The sequence below is a fragment of the Macaca thibetana genome, chromosome 11 (genome assembly GCF_024542745.1).
Source record: "Macaca thibetana thibetana isolate TM-01 chromosome 11, ASM2454274v1, whole genome shotgun sequence".
NCBI lineage: Eukaryota > Metazoa > Chordata > Mammalia > Primates > Cercopithecidae > Macaca > Macaca thibetana.
In genome coordinates, this window is record NC_065588.1 from 122,576,100 (window position 1) to 122,597,819 (window position 21,720).

Sequence of the window (21,720 nt, forward strand, 5' to 3'; positions counted from 1 at the left end):
ATGTTTAAATTGAAACAAGATATTATTTTGTAATGCATGCAAATAACAAAATGGAAATTTCAGTGTCTCTAAATAAAGTTATATTAGAACTAAGCCATCTTTATTTATTTGCATATTGTCTGTGGCTACTTTCACCTTATGAGAGAATCTAATAGCCTTATAACAGAAACACTGAGCATGATGTTATGTGTAGGTGCAACAGAGACCTAAAATATTTACTATATAACTCTTTACAGAAAATGTTTGCCAACTTCTGGATTAGAGAAACAACTTTTAAAATCTCACTTTCTTTCATTTTGAGGAATGATTTCCACATCTCTTTCATTTATTAATTTTTTTTGTGATGCTATAACACAAAACCTGAGATGGCTCATTTATAAAGAATAGAAATTCATTGGCCCATGGTTCTGGAGGCTGGGAAGTACAAGAGCATAGCAGTGGCATCTGGTGAGGGCCTTCTTACTGCATCATCCCATGGCAGAAGGCCGAGGGCAAGTGAGGGCAGAGTGAGAGGGTGCAAGAGAGGGACAAACTTACATTTGTAGAAACCCACTCCTGAGCTAGGACATTAATCCACTCATGAGAGCAGAGTGATCGTAACCTATTAAAGACCGCTCCTCTCAATACTATTGCATTGGGGATTAACTTTCCAACACATAAACTTTGGGGGCCACATGCAAACCCTAGCAGATTCATTAAACAAAAAGTAAAGTACACCTGTGTTTTTTCCCCCCCCGACATTGTACTCATTGTGGCATCCAGAGTAGATAATCCTCCACTCTGACAGTGAGAGCATCATAGTCTGGAGTCAGAAGAATGTGTAACCAAGGGTATAGCCTTTGCTTTTTCTTCATTTTTGTTGAAATTCTCCTCTTAGCGCACACACTCAGGCAGCCATACCAGCAGTTAAAGCCCATAGCTGGGTCCCCTCATGAGCCCAGCACGTATGTGGATGAAAAGTGAATAACACAGCCCCTGTTCCTGTGGAACTGTAGTCAGCTGGGTGGCCCATTGCTGTAAAATGGAAAGTTAAGTGAACAAGATAGCATTAAATAACCTGGGGTTTACAGAAAAGTATTAGAAGACTTTAAATTACACTTGAGCCATTAAGTGCTCCCAAGGTTGGCGTCATTAGAGGGTTAGGAAATGCTTGCAGTTTCACGATGCTACGATGTTCTTTTAGTTCACTCTTCTCCTTATGCCTGGATGAAAGGTCCTTGCTTCTTTGCTTAGATTATTTCTGCCTATTACAGGCATCATGTGCCCTAAGAATTTCCCTCTGACCAATGCAATTGCAATAAGCCTCTTCTCCAGGTTCTCATAGCTTGGAGCTGTGACCCACATATCACTTGATTAGATCTGGCTCTTTTCTACACGTTTCCTGTGATTGACTCTGAGTTATTTGAGTAAGAGGATGATGTTCTGTCCCTCTCTGCATTTCCAGGGCTTAGTACAGTTCTTGTAACATAGCAAGTGATTAATGTTTTTGATGAGTAAATGTGAGAAGGGGTCACACATCCAGAGGACTTCAGGGACCAGTCATGTAATATATTTAGAGAACAGTGAGTGGTGAGGACTGTGGGTGGACGGCCCCAACTGAAAGGGCACTGGCTCCCCAGCTGATTCCTTCTATGGAGGCAGGTGGGGCCAGTAGGATCAGAGTCTCTGATTTTTCAATAGAAGTCAAAAATTTGTGCTGGAAATACTTCCGAATTTAAATTTGACTCTTAAGTAAGTTGACTTTTAGCAAAAGACAGGGGCCAGAATAAGTTCATGACAACATTTCAGCAGGAGTACAACCTGAAGAGTGGCATCAGAGGGACTCTTAAATGTCAAATGAACCATTTAATCCAATCCAGTTGCTGTCTGTTTACTCCAACAGTACTTCTTCTGTAGTCACTCTCTGGCCTGGTTTCAGACAGCTGAGCAGGACTCGGAAGGATGTCACACACAAAATATCCAGCGAGCTGACTGGGCTGCAGTTAAAGAAGCGCCTGAAATATTTCTAAAATAAAGAAAATGCTAATGGCCCATTTGACTGGTGGCAGTTGACTCCTGTCATTTGTCTTCATGGGCTCATGAAAAGGGGATTTCACTTTAAGCCACATTCTTGACTGCTGTTGCCCTCATCCATCGGCAGAGATATTAAAGTCCCAGCTACGCTGAATGTCTAAAGGCTGGGCTGGGCATTTGGTTTAACGGTGTGACACCAACCGAGGAAAACAAGGCCATAAAATAAAAAAGAGATTGTGCTTCCCTAACTCATATCTTGGGGGTCAAGAACAAATGGGTGAGAAAAGAAGGAGGAGCAGTTAGAATCATATGGAGCTGAGCTTTGTCTTTCCTGACTTGATGAAACTGTTTCGCAGCTGGTAACAAACTGAGCAAGTGCTCTTCAGTCTATGCAAATGAGAACCTTTCCTCTACCTGAAACCAAAGAGTAATAACACTAAAATAGCAAGCACAGCATTATTAGGTGCCTGATATTGTTATAGGGGTTTCCATTTGTTAACTCATTTAATCCTCACAGTGACCCCAGGCCAGAGAAAACACTGTGGCCATCCTCATTTTCCAGATGGAGAAACTGTGATCCAGATAGGCCAAGTCACTTGCTTAACATCACCCAGCCAGTAGGTGCCCAGCCCCACCTCACTGCTACCTCCTGAGGGCAGTGGTTTTCCACTGTAGCCTGGAGAGAGACCTGTGTCTTCAGGGGCAGCACTGAATTGTCAACATAATTTCCCCGCCATCTCTCTAATCTGTGTGTTCAAATATAAGGTTCATGTAGGCTCTAGGTAAACATACTTATTTCCATTGCTTTACTTCACTTTCTTCAGAAATACCATTAACATATAGGAAAGTCATTTTATTTTAAAAGTGGGAGATGACATAAACCCACAAGAACAAAGCAAAGGGAGAGACAATGGCAGTGATAGAATTTGAGGGTTGCAAAATGGATTAAATAGTTACTGACTTAGCCAACCAAAGACAGGTTAACCCAGCACTGGGGGCACCCAAAGCTGGGTTAAGTTCATTGTGCAGAAAACCGAAAAATCTCAGGTGTAGGGGGAACCATGACCAACTGAAAATGGAGGCATGAGTGTGGCAGATTCCCTAAGAGTCTCTAGAACCTCTGGATACCATCCCCCTACCAGCCTGGATGCTGCCCTGGTCACTTCTGGAGGTCAGCTGCAGAATGCAGGCAGCCAGGCTCACCAGCTCCCTCTGCGCCCTCCCTCCAGGCTGGAGTCTCTGTGGAGACAGAGGAGCCTGGGTGGAAATAACAAACAGTAAGTTGTGAATACTGACAGTGACCCTGAAATGAGCCAGCCCAGCCACATCACCCTCCAGAAACGTCCCCCACTTATCAGGCCCTGCTATTGGACCCAGAGTTTCAGGGAGGCTTTTCAGTTTCTCACTTTTTTTTGTTGTTGTTGTTGAGATGGAGTCTCACTCTGTTGTCCAGGCTGGAGTACAGTGGTGCAATCTTGGCTCACTGCAACCTCTGCCTCCTGGGTTCATGCCATTCTCCTGGCTCAGCCTCCCAAGTAGCTGGGACTACAGGTGCCTGCCACCATGCCTGGCTAATTTTATTGTTGTTGTTGTTGTTGTATTTTTAATAGAGATGGGGTTTTACCATGTTATCCAGGATGGTCTCGATCTCCTGACCTCATGATCCGCTCGCCTCCGCCTCCCAAAGTGCTGGGATTAAAGGTGTGAGCCACTGTGCCCGGCCGGTTTCTCACCTTTAAATGTGAACAGTCAGCAAAGGGCTCCTGAACACTGGAGAAAAACCCCTAACAGGAAAGACAAAGGTGGGAAGAAAAAATACAACAAAACAAAAACAACCTGAAGGAAAAAAACACCCAGCAGAGTCAAGAGAGAGTCAAGAAATTAATTAGCCAGGCGTGGTAGGTGGGAGGATTGATTGATCGAGGTTACAGTGAGATGGCATCACTGCACTCCAGCCTGGGCAACAAAATGAGACCCTATCTCAAAGAGAGAGAGAGAGAGAGTCAAAAAATCCTTCCTTCCTTTTTTTTGAGATGTGAGGGTCTTAGAATCTCATTGGGGAGTTTTAAAAAAATATTGTCAGTCGATCTCGTGCCAGATTATTTCAGTTGGAATCTCACTGGGGTCGGGACTGGACCTTGGTCTGTTTTTCCAGCTGTCCACTTGATTCTAAGGTGCAGCCAGAGTTGGAAATCACTGGTCCAGTGCTTTCAAAGTTTCTCAACCCAACCTTTTATTCCCCACAACCTGAGCTGTAAACTCATTTCCGTATGAAACTGCAGCTCTGTATGTCAGTGTGGCTGCTGGGCTTGTATCTCCCTCACAGGCCTTTTGTGAAGATGAAAAATATATGTCAGCTGTAATTATTATCACCTTATTTACACAGACGTCTGCACTTATTTATTTCACGGGTGTCTTTTCTACCTATTACTAGATATCTATCTCTAGAACAGAGTTTACAATCATCTCAAGTACAAGGCAGGGATGATGATAACAACCTTTTACTTTGAGTAGAAATTATTTTATCTACAAAAAATACAACTTGTACTGATGCCTCATAGAGTTCCCATGTCCCTCTTCCTCATCAGGGCAGACTAACCCCACCCCCGCTGGTCTGGGACATTCAAGGATATGCAACAAGCCCGTTACCTCTCCTCACCTCAGTTTTCTCATCTGTTAAATGGGAGTATCCACTTCACAGGCTGTTTGTGTGTGTGTGTGTGTGTGTGTGTGTGGAGTGTACTTTTAGGTAATGTAGATAAAATACTTTCTACTCAAAGTAAAAGGTCATTAGCATCACCCCTGCCTTGTCCTTGGGATGATTATAAACTGTTCTAGAGACAGTTTTTCAGCAATAGGTAGAAAGGACACCAGTAAAATGAATAAAAGCAAATGCTTGTGCAAATATGGTGATAATGATTATAGCTGACAGTTATATTTCATCTTCATAAAGGGTCTATGAAGGAAAAACATAATTATCGTATCCATATTTCAGGTGGGGAAACTGAGGTATTCAGCAGTAAGTGACTTTCCCCAGATCACACAACTAGGAGCTGTTGGAGATGGGATTCACCCTGGCCAAGTTTGGCATCCAAATCTGCTCTTGCAATCGCCGTATTTCTCAGCCGTGACAAACCGAGTCTCTAGAAGCACAGTGCTTAGATTCACATGTGGGAAGCCTAAGTCCCTGCGGTAGGTGGGATTTGGGCCCCTGGGATCTTCTCCCAGCTGCCTTTATGCCTGAGGATATGTCTGTCACATGGCATTGAACTGACCTGAAAATAAAGAGATTATCTTGGGTGATCCAGGATAGCGGATCAGAAGAGGAGAGTGAATCAGAAGAGTCCTAGAGATGCAGCAGAGGAGGAAGGAGCGATTTGGAGGGTGAGAGGGACTTGACTTGGCATTGCTGGGTTTGAATATGGAAGAAGGAGCCATGAGCCGAGGAGTGTTGATGGCCTCCAGAAGCTGCAAATGGCCCTCAGCTGGCCGGGCGCGGTGGCTGACGCCTATAATCCCAGCATTTTGGGAGGCCAAGACAGGTGGATCACGAGGTTGGGAGATCTAGACCGTCTGTTCTAAAAAATACAAAAAATTAGCCGGGCGTGGTGGCAGGGGCCTGTGGTCCTAGGTACTCGGGAGGCTGAATCGCTTGAACTCGGGAGCCGAGATCGCACCACTGCACTCCAGCCTGGGTGACAGTGCAAGACTCTGTGTCAAAAAAACATGGCCCTCAGCCGACAGCCAGCGGGGAAGGGGGGACCTCAGTTCTACAGTGAAAGAAGCTGAGTTCTGCCAGCAACCCGAATGAGCAAGGAAGTATCTTACCCTGGAGCCTCCAGAGAGAAGCACCACCCTTCAGATGCCTTGATTTTAGCCCCGTGAAGCCTATCCTGGAATTCCGACCTATGAAAGTGCGAGAGAATAAATCAGTACTGTTTTAAGGCGCTGGTGGTGGCAATTCGTTATAGCATCTCGTCCATCCTTACAACATGCTTGCAGGTGGGGATGGAATCTGTTACTGCTGGTCTTTCCCGCATATCATAGATGAGGAGATTAAGGACCCCAGAAGTTAGAAACTTCCACCAGACACCCCCATGAGACATCCAGGTGTGGTGGGCTCCAGCTTCTGGGAGTCCGTCACCAAACCCAGAAACGCACGAAATGACCCACCTGCTCAGGCAGGTGGTGTGAGAATTACATGGGCTTATGTGAAAGCTCCTTATAAATGACAAAACACGACTCAAATGGGAGTTTGACATTAATTTAAGAAAACAAACCTGTGGGTTTAATCAACCCATTGTCACCATCTAACAGAAACAAAAAGCACATTTTAGTTTTTTTTTTTCACATTTGACTAATTTTTTCTGATCAAATTACCATTTTGACATTCTCCATTTACTCAGCCAGCAGGTGTTCGGTAATTACAAATACCACGCTTTCTGCTTGACACAGTATGTCCCAAATTGAATCAGAAATGACTCCTTACCTTAAGGAATTCCCAACTCCTGGGTGAGAGTCAGAGAATTGGGACTATCACCCCCATCCTGTACGTGGGTGGTAAGAAATGGGACAAGAAGCGTCTTCAGCCAAGTTTGCAATTCTTGAAAGAATCCTGTCTGAGTGTGAGGCTGCAGGACAGACAGAAGGGGCAAGGAGAAACCGAGAAAGAGCCAGGGTCATACCCCAGCCCGGCCCAATCTCTCTCTGACATATGGTTTCAGGAGCCCATAAATTTCCCTTTGGTCTGAACCTTTTCTGTTTGGGCTTCTGTCGCTTGCAACCAAAAGCGACATCTGTTGAACTCAAAGGATGAGAAAAGAGTAGCTGGGAAGAGAAGGAAAATGTCATTCCAGACAGGAGGAAGAATGCACGCAAAGAGACCTGTGATCCTGCAAGAATCCAGCATTGATGGGAAGAACAAGAGTGCGGTCCTTGTAGGAAGCTCACTCATCCTCCACAAGCCCCACCCAGACAGGGAGGGAGGGAGGGGCTGAGCGTCTGTGAACAGAGACTTCAAGTTCAGTTTGGTGCTAGATGCAGAACTCTATCTCCGTAGCTACAGTCTAAGAGACACCAGTGGGCTCAGGCTCACGGGCTGTCCCTCCAGGGGAGAAGGGGAACAGCAGCAGGTCAACCTGTCCTGGAGAAAGATGCTCTGCTCTGGACCAGTGGTTGAAAGTCTGATGTGAATGTAAACTGGTATTTGAGTCCTAAACACAGCCTGCAAAGTGGATGAATTTTGAGAAACTTAAACATACAAGAGAGAAAATGTTTATCTTCTTGACTGGACTGAGGAATGCCCAGATGGTGGGTGGAGCATTATTTCTGGGGGTGTTTTTGGAAGAGATTGACATTGGAATCAGTAGACTGAATAAAGATTCCTTGAGGGCTTGAAGAGAGCAAAATGATGGCGGGTGAAATCTCCCTCTCTCCTTTTGTTCTTGAGCTGAAGCATCATCTTCTCCTGCCTTTGGACGTTGGAGCTCCTAGTTCTTGGCTCTTTGGACTCTGGGACTTATACCAGCCACTACCCCCAGCTCCCTTCCCCACTCCATAATAAACAATTCAAACATTACCTTCCACCTTTTTAGCTATTTCATATGAAGGAATCTTAGATGTGGTCAGAGAAGACAAAGTCACAAAGAAAATGAAGTTACAAAGAAAAAAGTATGCACCACACACACACACACACACACACACACACACTTGCATGGGAATTGCACTGGCTTTGGAAACTTTAGGAATCATGCTGTCTGCCCATGGACAACCCAAAGGGTGTAATAGGGCATCTCTGCTACAAATGCTGACCGTTCCATGAGATTAATCTTGTTAGGCACCGCAGACTTGATTTGGGAATACCTCCTGCCTTCCTTCTTTCCTGGCAAAGAAAATTACCAGGGACTGAGCCGGAGAAGAATATGAGTGTTAATAAGAACAGTTGATTCCATTGCCGTCTGCTGATTTTTAATAAGGGAGCTGCCTAATGACAATGATTTTCTTTGGCCAGGTGGAGAAATGTCCCCTAAGAAGGAGCACAGTTGTCACAGAGAGGACTTGAGACTCAGACCAGGGGTGTATATTTGCTGGCTTTTCTGATGCAATTTTTTAGCCCCAGGGGAACATATTTCCAGCAGAAGTTATGGTTGGGGGTGGCTGATATCTGCTGTCTTTGCCCACCCAGTATCATTCCCTCTGTCCCTGCAGTTGATAACCCCCAGGTTCCTCAAGAAGATTGCAGTCAGGCAGAGGAGGGTGTCTCATCTGAAGGGGATGGGACTGAAGCTACTCAGGGGATGGGATCCCAGTAGCACCTCAGCCTTGATTTTCCGAGAGATTTTGAAATTGAAGCCAGAACATGGGAACACAGAGCCAAGAGTTCATGAGAGGGAGGAAAAGAGGGAGAAAGGGAGATTTCAATCTTTATTTGAATCTCTTGATCAAGCGGCACTTAAAACCAATACACAAAACTTTTCTTTCGTGTGAGCCAATTAATATGTTTATTTTCTTTTTGATCTCTAGAACCCATTTGTATTGCATAACTGAAACTTGATACCTGTTTCCCCTCCCCCATCTCCGCAGCCCCTGGAAACCTCTGCTCTACTCTGCTTCCCTGAGTTAATTTTAGATACCTCATGTGAACAGCAGTTGTTTCACTCAGCATATTGTCCTCCAGATTCATTTGTTATTGCACACTGCAGAATTTCCTTCTTTCATAAGGCTGAATAATATTCCATTGCGTGTATATGCCATATTTTCTTGATCCATTCATCCATTTATGGATATTTAGTTTTTTTCCCCCAAATATTGGATATTGTGAATAATGCTAAAATGAACATGGGTGTGCAGATATCTTTTTGTGATCTTGATTTCAATTCTTTTTTTTTTTTCATATACCCAGAAGTAGAGCTGCTGGAATATAGTTTCTCTTTTAATTTTTTTGAGCAACCTCCATATTTTTCTATAGTGGCTGTACCATTTTACGTTTCTTCCAACAGTGTACAAGAGTTCCAATTTCTCCATATCCTTGCCACCCTTACCTTTTATTTTATTTTTATAATAGTCATCCTAGGAAGTGTGAGGTGATATTTCATTGCGGTTTCAATTTGCATTCCCCTGATAATTAGTAATGTTGAACATCTTTTCATATACCTATTAGCCATTTGTGTGTCTTCTTTGGAAAAACATACAATCAAATGCTTGGCCTATATTTTTGTTTTCTTTAAAGACAGAGTCTCACTCTGTGGCCAGTCTGGAGTGCAATGGCACGATCTTGGCTCACTGCAGCCTTTGCCTCCTGGGTTTAGGCGATTCTTGTGTCTCAGCCTCCTGAATAGCTGGGATTTCAGGCACACACCACCATGCTTGGCTTTTATTTATTTATTTATTTATTTATTTTTATTTTTAGTAGAGACAGAGTTTCACCATGTTGGCCAAGCTGGTCTTGAACTCCTGAACTGAAGTGATCCGCCTGCCTCAGCCTCCCAAAGTGCCGAAATTGCAGGCATGAGCCACCGCGCCCAGCCCTTGGCCTATTTTTAAATTGAGTTGTTTGTTTTGCTATTGAGTTGTGGGAGTTTCTCATATTTTTGGACATTCAATCCCTTTCAGATATATGTTTTGCAAACATTTTCTCCTATTTTGTAGGTCACCTTTTCACTTTGTTGCTTATTTCCTTTGCTATTCAGAAGCCTGTCAATATGACGTAGTCCCAAGTATCCATTTTTGCTTGTGTTGCCTCTGCCTTTGGTGCCACATCCATACACATATCATCAGCTGATCATCTGCAAGGGTGCCAAGAATACCCAATGGTGAGAGGATCTCTTCAGCAAATGGTTTTGAGAAACTGGATAGACACATGCAAAAGAATTAAATGGGGCCCTTATCTTACGCTGTACACAAAAATCAACTCAAAATGAATTCAAAATGTAAATATAAGATTTGAAATTCTAAAATGCATGAAAGCAGACACAGGAGAAAACTTCATGACATTAGTTTTGGCAATGATTTCTTGCCTCGAATGTTCCTTGGACACCTTGAGACAGGAAACAACCTCTTGACATGAGAGGTCAGCAGCTTTGAGAGGTCTCATGCTTACCAGAAAAATCAAAGATTCATCCAATGAGTCATCAGTGAAATGCTTAAAAACCCAGATCTGTGCCGTGGAAGCACCATCCTCCCTGATGGGCAGGTCTTACAGAGCCTGAGACAGGGAAAATTCGGAAAAGAGGAGAAAAGAGCTAGACCTGAAATATTTCTAGGCTGTAGAATGTTCCAACTGCAGGTACTGAATTCAGTGGGTATTACTATTTCCTGGGTGTAAACTGTGGGTCAACTATTAGTAATCAATGACATCAATTTATGGACCACCATCATTTTTAAAACACATGGAATAGAATAAAATATATCAGGGTGTATTCTTGGAACAAAGGTGTATATTCTTAAATTTTGGTTTAAATTGTATAGGTGTTTGTATTTGTGTTTGTGTGTGTATGTGGGGGTGGATAAATACTAATGTAAAATGTATTTCTTTTTCTTTTAAAGAGAGGGTCTTGCTCTGTTGTCCAAGCTGGAGTGCTGTGGCTCCATCATGGCTTACTGCAGCCTTGAACTCCTGGGCTCACGTCATCCTTCTGTATCAGCCTCCCAGGTAACTGGGACTGCAAGCGTGCACCACCATGCCCAGCTAGCTTTTTTATTTCTTATTTTTGTATACATGGGGTTTTGCTGTGTTGCACAGTGTAGTCTGGAAACCTTGGCCTCAAGGGATCCTCCTCTCGGCCTCCCAAAGTGCTGGGATTACAGCTCTGAGCCACCATGTCCAGCATTATTTCTTATTATGGATTATGATGAAGAAGCTAAAAAGTACAAGCCTAATCTGCTGTTCCTAACCCAGTCTTTCATGGTTTCCAGGAGGCTTCCCTTTCTGTTCCAGCTCATATTATCTGCTCCGATCTCTGAATATTTGAACCAGCCAGTTGAAAGCCTAGGTTTGTATTTGTATTTCCCTGCACGGATTTTTATTAGTCTGCATAAAATTTCCATGAATTGTTCAGTCAACAAGTGTTTCCTCTGAGTTTTTCTTCTCCTACATGACTGTTACTCCTTCCAGTGGCTCTGGTATAATATAGAGCCCCATAGCAGGATTCCAAGCAGAAATAACCTCATGCCAAGCTGGAAAGTAAACAAGTGGAGTATAATATACCCTTATTGCACAGACACAATTGCATATGGGGCATGAAGGAATATTTATCATTGCCTCAAAGAAATATGCTCCTTCCCACTTTTCTTGAAACACCTGGTCCACACTACTTTTTATTTTCCCACTTGGACAGGGACTTTGGTAGAAGAAATACTTTGCTCTTCCCTTAGGTCTGCTCATGTGCAATGATAAACAGCATCTAACACTGAGCTTCTGTGGCGGGAGCAATAGGGAGAGGTGGGGAATGCAGGACACTTGCTACTCAGCAGGCTTGGAGTCCAAGTGGCACTAGAGCATTGGCCTTTCCAAGGGAAACTGTTGCAGGAAGTCAGAGACCCTGAATGGAGGGACCGACTGAAGCCGTGGCAGAAGAATATAAATTGTGAACATTTCATGGACATTTATTAGTTCCCCAAATTAATACTTTGATAATTTCTTATGCCTGTCTTTACTGTAATCTCTGAACATAAATTGTGAAGATTTCATGGACACTTATCACTTCCCCAATGAATATCCTTGTGATTTGCTATACCTGGCTTTACTTTAATCTCTTAATCCCATCATCTTCTTTGTAAGCTGAGGAGGATGAATGTCGCCTCAGGACCCTTAATTGTGTCAACTGCACAAATTGTTTGTAAAGCATGTGTGTTTGAATATGAAATCTGGGCATCTTAAAAAAAAAGAACAGGATAACAGCGATGTTTGGGGAACAAGAGAGGTAACTTTGAACTGGCCACCGGTGAGTTGGATGGAACACAGCTGTATTCCTCGTCTTTTATAACTAAATAGGAGAAATATCGCTGAATTCTTTTTCTCAGCAAGGAACATCCCTGAGAAAGAGAATGCGCCCTGAAGGTAGGCTTATAGACGGCCCGTTTTTAAGGCATCCCGTCTTTTATGGTTGAAGCCCAAAGGGATGAAATAAGCCCGGGTCTCTTATAGCGCTCCCAGGCTTATCAGGTGGAGAAAAATTCCCACCTAATAAATTTTGGTCAGACAGGTTGTCTGCTCTCAAACCCTGTTTCCTGATAAGATGTTATCACTGACAATGCGTGCCTGAAACTTCATTGGCAATTTTAATTTCTTCTCATCCAGTGGTCCTGTGATCTCATCCTGCCTCCATTTGCTTTGTGATGTTTTATTACCTTGTGAAGTAGGTGATCTCTGTGACCCACACCCTATTCGTGCACTCCCTCCCCTTTTGAAAATCGCTAATAAAAACTTGCTGGTTTTACGGCTCGGGGAACCTCACAGATCCTGCTGACATGTGATGTCTCCCCTGGACACCCAGCTTTAAATTTCTCTCTCTTGTGCTCTTTCCCTTTATTTCTCAACCCAGCTGAGACACTTAGGAAATAGAAAAGAACCCACGTTAAACATTGGGAGCGGGTTCTCCTGATAGGAAACCACAATTCCATATTTTTATTAAAAATCTTCCAATTTGCAAATGTTGCCAAACACTTCATTTTCTAAATAATGTACAGGATAAACAAATACATCTGTAGGCCACTAGGGTCTCAGGTGTGCCACATGCAAACCAACCCACTGCTGGGCACATGCATGATGGATGCTCACTGACCAGACTGGAGCATCCCGGGGACAACCCTGGGTTGCAGGGTGACCTCTAGATTTTTGTCTGGAATGAGAGATCCTACTACAGGAACACGAGTCTGTGGATAACATGCATCACCCACGTTTTGCTCTGATGTTTTGATTCTTAAAGGAAACCACACAAGAAAAACAGATTCATATTAACAAGGGACTGTATACACTCTCATCGGCATCTGGCTGTTCATCTGGAACAGATTATTATCCAGATACTTGTTGTCATCAGGGGCACTGCTTTTGTTACACTGTCAGCTAATGGCTTCCCACTCTCCTTCATCCCTAGACACGTGATTTCTTCTTATGGTTAAAAGAACAAACATGCATTCCCACCCTTGTCCAGCCCTATTTTAAACAAGTTCTGAAAATCTCCTCAGTTTCCTCACCCTCTTGCTTTCAGTTGGGTTTCGCCAATGAGTGGTGCCTGCAGATAAAAGAGCAGGAAGAGAGGGAGAGGTCAGAGTGTTTACAACCCCACTTTCCTGCCCCATCGCTGGATGGTTCACTGAGAACGAAGACTCTGCAATGGAGGTTAGTGTGCAGGGTGCTTATTAGGGAGTGACTTTGGGACCCACTCCTTGGAAAGGAAGGAAGGGAAGCAGGAGTGGGCAGAGGGAAATATTGAGCTGTGAAGCAGGCCCAGAAAAGCATGGTCAACTCTGGAGTGAGCTTGGGAGCTAGATTGGTCCTAGCGATTTCCCCAACGTGGGCTGAGATGGTCAGGCCTTTATACTCCCCGGGCAATTGGTCACTGTTTGTGGGCCCACTGGGAAGGGGCTTGCCCTTGGAGATGGACTCTCAACAGCTCAGGCACTCCCTGGAGGGGCTGCAGCTGGAGTCTACATATCGTGACAGCACTCTCTGAAGCTGCAGCAACACACCTTTCATCAAAAGAGGGTCTGGATAGCAGCATATCAAGGTGCCTACCACATTGTCTGCTTGGCCATAGGTGGCAGAGCCTGAGTTGTTTTACCGGAGACCACAGCTCCTGTTGGGTGTCCAGATCCTATAGTTGCATCTCCCGCTGGGCTCCACTCACATATTCCTTTCCATTCTCTTCTGACTCAGAGCTAGTGGGCTTCCTACTGTCACCCTGATGTGTTTCCCTGTTACTTGTTTTACCTTCAAGTCTCCTCTCGCCTATGCAAATAGTCTGTTCCCTAGACTCTCATCACTTTCCCCTTTTTAGTGCATCATGTGTTTCCTGCCAATACCCTGAAAGATTCACAATTCAGGGACCATTCTATGTACTGTTTTTGTATATCATTGCAATGAGCAGAAAGGTGTAATTGTGCATATTTGTTTGCATCTACACACAAATTTGTTGGTTGAAATAAAACACAAATAAAACTGTTGTATTGAAACTGGTCAGTAACCAGATATTAACTGGATGTTGAGCTTCTTTCCTCTTTAAACTAGTTCAGGTCATAGAGACAGGATATGTGTATTATCCAGATAGGCTAACGTCCTGTAACAACCATCCCCCACCTATCAGTAGCCCAGCAAGAAAGGCATGGGATTTTTTTGTTTATTTGTTTGTTTTTTGATATACAGCCCAATGCTCTTGCTTTGTCTCTGGCTGCTTTCATCCACAGCCCTCTCTCTCACATGGTGACTCAAGGGATCTGATGCATTCCCTCTTGTAGCTTCATCATAGCCAACACATGGCTTCTAAAGTCATTGCAAAAAAAGAAGAGTGTGAGAAGGAATCTCTCCCTTCTGATGGATTTCCTCTCTTTCAGATGCCCATCTCTTCAGCATAGAGAGTCCTTATCTCTGAAGTGAAACACACCAATCTGCTCACATCTTTTGATGGGAACTAACCACACGGCCCTGCCCACATGCACAGGGTCTGCAAACTGAAACCCTTGGACAGTCAGTGATGACCCTGCATTATAGAAGAGACACAAGTAGCTGCCAATCATCCAGATTTCTCTGCCTTGCTGTGTGAGCCTATATTGTTGACTGGTGATGCTTATGATTTTCAAGGAGAACAAACTCTATACATCTTTCCCTAGGACTTTAATTGCTCAACACCTGGGTTTATATTGAGGCCAGAGTGAATGACAGTGGCTATTAATCAAGTAGCTGGCAAACTGCAGAAGTTGAATTGCTCCAGGTGAGGTTAGACCCTTAGGCCACCCTAAGAGGACCACCTGCATTTAGGGAGTAAACCTTCTCTGCTATCCTTGCCCCTGGTCCAACTAGTTTGAAAATCCCTACAATAATCATGTTTTGGCTGCAGGTAAGAATGATGATAAAGCCCAGAAAAAATCAGAACCTCTCATCCCTATGGAAAAAAACCCTCCCCACTCTTCACTTCCTCATTTATAAAAGGGAGTTGTAACTACACCCACTCCCATCACGCTGTTTTGTGAGGAATGAATTAGGTCATTGGTACAGACGCTGCACAGTGGGGACCAATGCACGGCAGTAGCTCCAATCACACCTTCCCAGAGGGGACCTGTCCCAGGACACTCAGGGTAAATGAGCCTCCTAGAACTTTGCAATATAGTGACTCTGAAATAGGTACTATGCTTGCTGTTGTTTTTAATGTTATTATTAATACACAGGCAATAAGCACCTCCAGGGAATACGCACAGCTTCCTGTCCTATCCTCACAGAATTCAGGGATCCCAGGGATGGCACTCTGGGTTGGCCACACGGCATCTATCCCAGCCCTGTCTCCCTGCCCATGGATGTCCATCTCTCAGCATCTCTTGGTGCTAGTGCATGGGAATGAGGCCTGCAGCTAGAAAGTTTGCTTGAGACTTCTGGGCATTATTAACATTCTAACAATAGGGAGGGATGGAGAGAGAGAGAGAGGAAGAAGAAAAAGGTGGAGGGGTGAAGAATAAGGAGGAGGAAGAGGAGGAGAGGGGGAGAGTACTTGGGGGGCTGCAAGCAGGTGAATATGGTTTTATTCAGCAGCTCTCTCATCAACAGCTCTCTCATACTGTCCACCTTTATCTCAGCTGTCTGTTCCCGCTCTGTGGCTCCTGCCACCCCCATGCCTGGAGCTGCTCTTCCTGGCCTGCAAGGCCAGCTCTGTCAGGGTTCACAGCTTAATTCTTTCTGTCTCCAGGTACAAGTCAGTTCCTGGTTCCCAACTGCCCACCTTCAAGGTGGGTAGCTCTCACTTATAGGCATCAGCAGTTTCACACTCTCTCTCTGGGCACCAGCACCGAGCTGTGTTGTGCCATGCCGTGCCATGCCATGCCATGCTGTGCCATACTGAGCTGAGCCAAGACCAACAGCACCTGAACAGCATCAGCAGGTTAGTTATACCTTTTACAGACAATAGTGGTGTAGAGCCATGTATGAGCTTACACAAACAGGTTATATAACAAGTGGAGGTGCACGCCTGCTCACCAATCCCGCAGAGTCTGATGTCTGCCTCGGCCTAATTCTTGATGAGGCCTGATGTCTGCCTCAGCCTAATTCTTGACCAAAGCACATCCATGTACCTTATACAAGCCCACCCCAGAACCACTTGCCTCTTGTTAGTTGAGAAAAATATTTGCCTGGTGATGAGGCAACCTTTAGTCAGATATAGAATCCAAGCACACACACACACAACAAACAAACAAACAAACAAGCGAACAAACACGAGTGGAGAAGCAGATGTATACACCAAGGATTACAGCACAGATGATAAGTGGTCTGGTGGAGATGAGCTTAAAGAGTGGGCATCTGATGTAACCTGACAAGTCAAGACAGGCTTCCTGGAGGAGGTGGACACTAAGCTGAGACTCAAAAGATGAAGGGGAGTCATTGCTCTAATGTAGAAGACGTGGATTCTGGGAACAACTGCCAGGCAGAGGCCATAGCATCTGTCTAGGTCTAGGGTGGGTGGATGATATGGTTTGGCTGTGTCCACACCCAAATCTCATCTTGAATTGTAGCTCCTATAATTCCCATGTGTTGTGGGAGGAACCTGGTGGGAGATAATTGAATCATGGGGGAGGTTCCTCCACACTGTTCTCGTGGTAGTGAATACGTCTCATGAGCTCTGACAGTTTTATGAGGGGTTTCCCCTTTCACTTGGCTCTCATTCTGCCGCCATGTAAGATGTGCCTTTCGCCTTCCACCATGATTGTGAGGCCTCCCCAGCCATGTGGAACTGTGAGTTCATTAAACCTCTTTTTCTTTGTAAATTACTCAGTCTTGGGTATGTCTTTATCAGCAGCGTGAAAATGGACTAATGCCCCGGGGGAGAAAGTGCATCTGTGGCTGCCGTGTGGAGTAAGATGAGGCTGGAGATGTGGCAGGGGTCAGGTCCCTAGTGTGTGATGTCTGAGCCAAGTAGCACAAGCTTCAAGTCACTTTGAGGGGGTCACTGAAGGGTGTGGAGCAGAAGCAGCGCCCAGAGAGACCTGTGATTTAGAATGACCAGTCTGGATGCTGGGGAAAACTGGGAGGATGACATAGTATAATTATACCCAACCTTTGTACAGCACTCACAATATGTGTCAGACATGGCTTTAAACAGTTTAGATACATTACCTTCTTATTAAAATGTATTTTATGAGATAGTTACTATTATTATCATCCCACAAGTGAGGAAATTATGGAACAAAGAAGTTAGGTAACTTGCCCAGGGCCACACAGCTAGTAAGTGGTAGAACCAGGCTTAACCTCAGACCAGCCCCAGAGTTTTTGCTATTAACTAACACACCACTGCGCCACTCCCAAACCAGAGGGAGTAGCAGGTTGGATGCAGGTGGACCCCATCCTAATTCCAATCCTCCAGTAGGTGTTCAGAAAAATGAAGTACCCAGTATAATCAGTCATTGTTATTAAGTTATTAAGTGTGCTTTATGTTTCAGGCAATATACACAAATCTCTCACATGAATTTGTTATTTTGGTCCTCAGGGCAACTCTGTGAGATAGGGGGAGGGTTATTGTTGCTGTTTTACAGATGGGGAAACTGATGCCCAGAGAAGTTAAGTAACTTGCCTACGTTCACAAAGTTACCAGAAGATTGTGGAGTGGTCTTTCAGGGAGAGTTATCTGGTATCAGGAAGGAGAGATGATTACTTAGGAAGGCCTAAGAAACAAGAGGTATTGGAAAGCTATAGCAGTTCATCTGGGGTTGACCTGGGAGCATACAGTAAAAAAAGAGCTAAACTGCAAGGTACCAACAGAGAAAAGCCCACCTGGTCCCTTTCTTCTCAGGGTGGCTCCTCTCTCTCTCTGCCTCTGCCTCTCGTCCTAGCTCAGCATGGCCGCAGGTCCCAGGTTCTGTTACATCACAGTGCAGTGCCCACAGCCCACTGTTGGTTCATGCCATTGAGATTATCTGATTGGCCACTGGCCAGCCAATGGTGGGTCAGACTTTGGAGCAGGTGATGATCCTTGGACGCCCACAGAACATCACCTTCATGAGCGCATCAGTGAACACCAGGCTAAGGAAGACATCTCTGAACATATTTTAACATATTTTTTGGAGATTTTGATGAGTTCCTCTGAAACAAGGAGGAATGTGATGTCCAGTATCAGTTCTGCAGACCCAAGGATGAAGGGAATTCAGTGATAAACTCATTCAATGTGACTGTAATGTGGGTATCTATTTGATAACTCCAAGTAACTGTTTATTCTTGTGCCTGTTGAGTAGATGGTGTGGGCCAGTTGGTGTTGATTAGTGAACCACGGACGAAGGGTGTATGTCACATGAGTTGCTCCTGGATAAAGTCACCCAGTCACCTCTTCATAAATATCCTGCATAAACTCCAAAGACAAAAGAGCATTAAGGTTGTTTTTCTAACCTTAGACCAGGCCGTGATAGAAGAACTGAGAAAGAGATAATTATATTTATCCCGGTGAAGGTGACAAATCATGGCAAATGAGCAAAATGAAGAAGGTTTGCAGATTTCAGCAAACTCCTAAAAGATCAGCTTACAGTCATGTATACATATCTTCCTTTGTTTCTCATTTCTTTGCATCCCATTACTGTGTTCTCGGTTTAAGATACAAGACACTGGACTTTCAAATCAACAATTGTTTCAAAAGACTTCTACTGGATTCCTGCCAGTGATGGGAGGAACTTATCATTCTATGAGTTGTCAGTAAATGTTTTACCACAGTTCATCTTTTTCGGATTTTAAGATGTCTGTGCCACCAGGATGCTCAGAAAAATTACCTTCCAAATGCTACTTGGAGAAGGCTTCAGGACCACCTTGAGAAGGCAACCAGCTACAACCTTGGTGGTAGTTTCAGTTGCAGAAAGAGCGTGAGGTTTACAACTCATGTCTGTCTTCATTTTAATAGACTAGTCAATCTGTAACCAGAGATGATTAAGGAGGTTGTTAAAAGAAAATAAGCTGTCCACCATGCTGATGCCCAGTTGTTCAGATTGTTGAGGTGGTGTAGAGATGATGCACACTGGCTCAGTTTACCCACATTTGGATCCATGGACCTGCAAGTGTGTGAGCATATAGCATTGCACTTCTAACATCTTTAAAACTTTTATCTTCCCTCTGGGGTTCTGGCTCTTCCTTCTGCTTTTCCTGTTTTGTTTATTAAGCAGTAACATTTATTTAAGTATTTGCAATGTGTCAATGCTGTGCTGAGTGTGTTATGTATATTATCAATATTGCTAAGCATAGTGAGGTAGGAACTATTATTCCCCCATAGAGAGAAGCACACAGCCTAACAGGAAAGCCATTCTCCTGAGGTCCTTGTGTCAACAGATGACAGAGGCGGGACTCGAACCCAAGTCCTGTGACTCACCCATGCCTGCAAAGTCTCTTCTTGGATATCTCCCTGTTTTCTTTATCTTTTCTTTTTCTATTCTTTACTGGTGTTTTTTTTTTTTTTTTTTTTTTTTTTTTTTTTTTTTTTTTTTTTTTTTTTTTAGCAGAGTCTCATTCTGTCACACAGGCTGGAGTGCAGTGGCAGAATCATGGCTCGCTGCAGCCTTGACCTCCTCAGGCTCAGGTGATCCCCCTACCTCAGCCTCTCGAATAGCTGGGACTGCAGGCACACACCACCACGTCTGGCTAATTTTTGTACTTTTTTGTAGAGACGGGGTTTTACCATGTTGTCTAGGCTGGTCTCAAACTCCGGGGCTCAAGTGATCCACCTGCCTTGGCCTCCCAAAAGTGCTGGGATCACAGGCATGAGCCACTGTACCCAACCCTTCTTGTTTTGTTTAGGTGCTCACCTTTACCTAAAGGACTACCTTAGTCTCTCTTCTCTCAGGGGTCCCATCCCCCTATCTCGGCCCTCCTTTATCTCAAACTACAACTCTAGCACTTAGGAAGGAAGCAGCACACCCTCTCTGGTGACTGCAACAGAGCCCTGAGCCCCACCCACACCCCCCTGCAGGGTTGGACATTGGCAAATCCAACCACTGTTTTTTATCAAAGCAAAAGACTCATTCATTTACTTGCATTTGTGGTTGGGAGCATTTCCCGAAGAAAGGTGGGGAATTGGTGATGGGAAAGCACAAGTCAGGCTGAACGCCCGGCCCTGGGCTCTCCCATCCCTCTTCTGGAGCCCTGTGGTTTGGATCATCATCCTTTCCCAGATGCCACATTGTTTGTCCTCCCCGATAGCCTCTGTCATGACCCACCAGCCCTGGGATATCACATAAGCTACAGGTCAGATGCTGCTTTCCAGACAGAATTATGGAGAAGAGAACCATCATTTTGGTGAATGTTCTGTAAGCTCATTGGGGCCTCTTCCTGGAAAATAAATCTAGCCTCTGAGCTCTGGCTCCAGGTAGCAGCTAGCAGGACCACTTAGGTGGGAGGCTGGCTGGGGCCATAATTGTGATGCATGTACTGAGAAAAGGGAAGGAATGAGGTGTGATGGATGCCTGATGGCAGATGCTGCAGCTTTTTCTTATCAGGGAAACAGCCCCTGCATCATAGCATTTACAAAGTAGTGATGCAGTGTGTTCCATTTTATTTTTCTCCTTACATGTTGTTAGGGATTATGGCATCGATCCCAGGCTTGAGATTTGAGTGAAAGTCATTTTGGGGCAACAGTTGGTGACCTGGGAATCAATATCCCATCTGCTCATTGGTCGATTGTCACTTAGTTTGTGCTTCCCTAAAATTAATTCAAATGAACATAATTTTTATCATAAAATTATATATATATATGCATTGTGAAAAATGTCTTTAAAAATCACCTGAAAATATACCATTTAAAGATAGTACATTTTTGTTTTTGTTAATCACATCCCTTTTTTTTACACACACAGCAGCTGAAGTCAATTTAACTTTTTGATATTTTACTAAAAACAGATAATTGGCTAATCTTACACTTTTATATACAAAGGAAAGTTCAATGTCTTCACTCTATATTTCCATAGACACTAGGGAATTAAATTCAATTTTTGTTTGTTCATTTATTTCACCAATGCTCCTTGGGTGCCTAATGTGAGCCAAGTCCCTTTATAGGACCAGGGATAGAGGGAGAGCCGGGGGTAATGTCTATGGGTCTTTCATTGCCCAGGAGATTATTTTCCAGTCATTTCCAACTCTATATCCTAATGGACTCTTGGGTTCTTTCACTTCTAACTTCTACCACTGTTTTCTGATCCATGATGCTGACACGGAACATGGCCAATGTTCCTTGATCTCTGTGCCAATTGTACATTTATTGCCTCTCAGCTCTAAAGTCACCCTTTTTGCTTGGTCTTTGAAAATGGATCTGGGCCCCTTTATTTTAATTGGGGCTGTATTTTTAAATATTGGTTGCCAACACTTAGTAATTATTATAACTTTATACTTTGTTCCTCATTATTAACTTCTCTAATCAAATATGGTCATCACCACTATATATATATATATATATATATATATATATATATATATGCATGCTAGCTTTTTTCCTGACAGCAACTTGTTTACCGTTATTGTAGGTTCAGCCAACCCGCATTGCACAT

At 44.0% G+C, this 21,720-nt stretch overlaps 1 long non-coding RNA gene across 1 annotated transcript; it reads right to left on the reverse strand.

The window, feature by feature from the left end:
• Positions 1-370: 370 nt before the first annotated feature.
• Positions 371-18,046, reverse strand: LOC126930134 (uncharacterized). Its single transcript, XR_007717464.1, has 3 exons — positions 17,981-18,046; positions 5,842-5,919; positions 371-2,427 (listed from the first exon to the last, which is right to left on the reverse strand). It is a non-coding gene; the product is annotated as an uncharacterized LOC126930134 (long non-coding RNA).
• Positions 18,047-21,720: the final 3,674 nt, after the last annotated feature.